General features: G+C 34.0%; 1 long non-coding RNA gene across 1 annotated transcript; it reads right to left on the bottom strand.

Annotated features, from left to right (window-relative positions):
- Nucleotides 1-314: 314 nt before the first annotated feature.
- Nucleotides 315-4,218, bottom strand: LOC120890363 (uncharacterized). Its single transcript, XR_005734549.2, has 3 exons — nucleotides 3,896-4,218; nucleotides 3,107-3,153; nucleotides 315-2,630 (listed from the first exon to the last, which is right to left on the bottom strand). It is a non-coding gene; the product is annotated as an uncharacterized LOC120890363 (long non-coding RNA).
- Between the last annotated feature and the right edge of the window lie 615 nt (nucleotides 4,219-4,833).

Raw genomic sequence — 4,833 nt, 5'->3', positions numbered from 1 at the left:
CCATTTTTTCCTTTAATTTCTTCAACATATTTTCCATAGCTATTTCAAGATTCTTATCTCATAATGCTAATATCTATGAAACCAAGTTATATTCTCTGTACCGAGTGAATATTCTGTATTTTCTCCATTTATTCACATTTGATACTTTGTTTTGAGTGCTGCACACCATTGATGCTACACTGCAAGAATATTAATTATGTAATATCTTTTGAAATATGAAGTTTTGTTCTGGCAAGTTATTAATTTACACACAGATCAGCTTGATCTTGTCAAGATTTGAGTATGTCCACAATAGAACTACTCCTAAAATTTGGTCTTGTTGAAGTCTAAAGTAAAGTCTGTGGTTTTCAGAGATATTTATTTTTCTTATTGGTTGGAGCTCCAGTACTCTAAACCCTTTAGAATTTTCATTCAGTTTACATTCAGTGTCTATTCAGGTTTCTTACAGACCCCATGAAATCTCACAAACTAAGCATTTCATAATGCTTAGTAGGCTTCTGTTCTCCCTGATATTCTAACCCATGAATTTCAGTCACATTAGTAGTTTAAAATCCTCCTGAATGCAGATTAACTGCCTAGCAATATTATTGTTCAGTACTTCTCTCCACTTTTCTGTGACTCAGTTTAAAGAATATTCTAGGAAAGAAATTGAAACAAATGTGGCGCTAACCTGTCATATTTTCCTTTTATTTTTTTAAGGATCACAACTATGCAGTTTTTTTTGTTTAGTTCTAAGTGGACACAATACCTTTATTTTGTTTATTTATTTTTTTATTTGTTGCTGAGGATCAAACCCAATGTCTCACACCTATGAAGCAAAGGTTCTACCATGGAGGTACAACCCCAGACCCACAAGTATGCATTTTCTGTGCATGACACCACCATCTTATAGATGCTTATGGTGAAAAAGTAAGTCAAACAACTGTTATTCCATGACAATAACCAAAATTTATTTCCTTCTTCTATAAAAGAAAATAGACATCTTTGTATGTGGCTAATTCTTTTCCAAGCACTTTCACATGTATTATTCCAAACATCATCAAATGAATGAACACTAATAGTAATAAGAAATGAAAAAGAAAAGTTTTAAATTCTTTATTCTGGTAAAGGTATACTGAGAGCTTCATGAAGAGGTCATAGCATTATAGATAAAATGGAGGGCAAAATGGCTTGGTTGGGTAGAAGGTAGAGAAAGAATGATTGAAATAACTGAAAATGTTGAACTGAAAAGAGAGCCCTGAGAGGACATGTACTGACTGTTTTAAATATTTGAAGTTATCTTTTGCAGGCTGGGTGGTAAGTGTTTTCTGGTATGCTTTATAAAGAATCACTAAACATCATGGTTGATGTTCTAGCAAGGCAAATTTTTAACTCAACATAAGTAGGATTCTTTTCCTGTTACACACTTTGGAATCAAAGAACTTAAGGTTGTAGTGGGATTCACATGTTTTCTTGGTTCTAGGAAATGAATGTGTTTCTTGGGAAATAGAGAAGCAATTTATGCATCATCTGGGATAACATATCAGAAGAGCTTTAAGTTTAAACCCAAATCAAATTCATAAAAATGTGGTTCAATCACCCAACAAATGTTTCTTTAGTTCCTAGTATGTGAAAACCTCTTAGGAAATAATTTTATGCTGTAAAGAGGGTTTATTTTCAAACTATCACTTCACAAGAGATTTAGAGATTTCTCCACCTCCTTATTTGGATTTGTGGCTTCCTTTAAGATGTATTACAACTGAGAATATTTGGTATTCGCGTGCACACATGAGAGTGTGCACACATACACACACACATACACACTCAGAGAAAAAGCAAAAAAAAAAAAAAGGTAAACAAAGAAAATTAACAACTATTGATCTGGTATGGTCTTTGCAGGAATTTTCAAAAAAGCCTCAAGATTTCATAAAGTAAATTATTAGGACAAAAGATAATAAAAGAAAAGATCAGGGAAAACACAAAATGTTAGATAAAAAATTTCAATGTACTTTAAGGCTTCTGTCTCTCTCTCAGCTTAAGTGCTTGTGACTTAAGCCCAGAATAATCCACATAACATAATTGGGACAAATTTTCACAAAATAATCTTTCGAAAAGATTCCACCCTCTGTTACACTTTTCAAACAGTTATAGTTTTAAAAAGTTACCTCTTGAACTGCCATTAATAAATATACAGTATAATATAAAGCAAAATTTCTTGTAAGTTTGAAAATATTCAGATTAGTAAATTTGAACTTTTATAGCCTCACCAGACTTTGAGTACACATGAGATCATACACTTGTCTAAATTAAAAAGAAAGAACATTACCATTCTAACACATGTACTTTAACTTCCTATTCTGAAATGTTCTTCCATTTCTTGCCCATGTTTTAGGCAGAGCATTTTATCTTCTGATGAGTATTTCCTGCTCACCGGGTGAGGTGGATACCTTTTCTGTTCCATGCAACCCAGATGTAACATCTCATTTCTGAGGGGTGCCTCAATCTTGCCTGAAAAGTAGACCTCTGCCATTCCACCTGGTGGTGTACCATGCACTAGCACAAATTGATTCCACTGCATTTGTTCCTCTGTTGTTCTGGGTGGCAGAGATATTTCTTTCAATTTTTCCTTGAGCCCATGGGATCCTGTGATTCTGTGAAGATCATGGAGGATTTAGAGAAAAGTCCTCTCCTCTTTGTGAGATCTGAGCATAGTATCTTGAGCCCTGGTGTGTAATATTTAGTAAATTCATTCTTTTATGCTCTGAAGAGAGGAGTCTAAAAGTACACTTTTTAAATGGACTATGGAGAAACCTAAAATACACCTTTATAAATATATAGTAAAGAAGCTTAAAAGTATACTTTTTTCACAATACTATAGAGAAACATCAGAGTATACTTCATTTTCTTTTGGAAATTGTACTTCAACCCTTCTCTCTTTCTAATATATAGCTATGCATGCAAGTCCTTGGCCCTGCATTGGATTTTTACAAAAGCCATCTCACACTGCACTCAAAATCTCTATTCCTTTCTGACAATTAAGGTCTTATAACTTGGTCGAAGTCAGTATTGCAGGATTCATGTTACTCCAATAATAGATTTTTTTTCCCCAAGGAAGATTCTCACTTACCATGCAAATAGGTGCTTCTCAATGTCCTGGAGTAATGTAGACATGCCCTATAAGACAGGATATGGCATATAGTAACACTTTTGATGAAAGTTATGATATTTGTAAATCATTCCTAGAGATTTTGAATTTACTGATATACAATCAAAAATAATCTACACAGCATACAGAAGACTAAAATGTAAGAAAGATTTTGTGCTATGAATAAATCAAATAACAATGAATGATGGTATAAAAGTATCCTATGTACAAATTATGTAAACTGGATAAATACAAACTAAAATTCTACTAAGAAAATCTCTTAATAATGAATAAAAGCTATATTGGCTTAAACAAAGGTGTTGTTAAGATATAGTATGTTCAAATTTTACTATAGGAATAACAGAATCTCAACTCACATTCCTACCTACTGCCATGATTTATTCACAAATGTCATGGGGAGAATGTTGCTAGTACCAAGACAAACTTTCCTAAAAGGGAGTATATAACAGGAGTCATAAAGGGATTGAGACAACTTTCTCTTTACTCAGTCAGCACTTGCTTTAGAAGGTAATGGCAAAACACTGATGATATTCTAGAAAGGGGGAAAAAGGTGAATAAATCATGGCAGTAGGTAGGAATGTGATGTAACTGAAGGTGGGTAGGTTGTGGCTGGAGGATTTGGGTCATTGGGGACATGGCTTTGGGGTATATATTTTGTATTTGTCAAGTGCATTCTCTTTCTCTGTTTTCTGGTCATCATGTGAGCTGCGTTCCTTTACCACACTCTTCTGCCATGATGTTCTGCCTCACCTCAAGCCCTGAGGAATGGATCCAGCTGTCCATGGATTGAGACCTCTGAATAAGCCCCCAAATAAACTTTTCCTCTTCTACGTTTGATCTTGTTAGTTTTTTTTTTTTTTTAGTCCTCACATCAAAATAGCTGAATGAAACACTCTAGATAAAAAGAAAGAAAGACAAGGTCGCTTGCAATTAGTCATCAGGGCTATTTACAGGATTCTTGTACATCTCTCCTTTCCTGTCAATAAACAATTCCACATCCCTCCTTCTTGAAATAGATTTTGTCATATTTCCTTTTTTCTGTGTCACTCACATGAAATTATGTGCCAACTGGAGAATCCATCAACCTTAAAACATGAATGACTATGATAAGCAGAGTTTCCATGCTAACCTTCAAAAGGTAAGTGAAAGCTTAACTTGTGTTATTAAAAAGTCATTGAGATTTGTGTGTGTTTGTTAGTGCAGTGCAGTTTATCCCATCCTGACTAATATACTCACTAATGCAAATAAAAAACAAGTTTCTTTGTTATGATACTATTTAATGTACAATCTGTTATTGAAATCTTTTTTGTATGAGGAACACCATCTGGTATTAATTTGGGAAGCAGATATAGAAATTAGCAAGATTCAGTTTTTGTTTTGAACATGTTCAAAACTTATATTCAGTAGAGTCTTATCCTTAGTAGCAGGGCACATGTTACACGATTTTGGGCAATTCTATTCTGCATGAATGAGAAATAAAGCATACGAATCATCAAAGAGTAATTTATTCATGTGTGCATATGTGTATGTGGGTGGGTGGGGGAATAGGACATGTTTGTCCAGCAGCCGATTTCTTAAGTACAAAGCATAGCAAAGCTAAATTCAAATAGTCTACTATTCAAGGCATTTAACCCCCCAAAAAGCATGTGGCAGAAAATGTAACTAAAGTATAGCTATTTACTACAGCA

Source organism: Ictidomys tridecemlineatus, chromosome 3 (genome assembly GCF_052094955.1).
Source record: "Ictidomys tridecemlineatus isolate mIctTri1 chromosome 3, mIctTri1.hap1, whole genome shotgun sequence".
In the NCBI taxonomy this organism is placed as follows: Eukaryota; Metazoa; Chordata; class Mammalia; order Rodentia; family Sciuridae; genus Ictidomys; species Ictidomys tridecemlineatus.
This window is presented reverse-complemented; position numbering and strand designations above follow the sequence as displayed.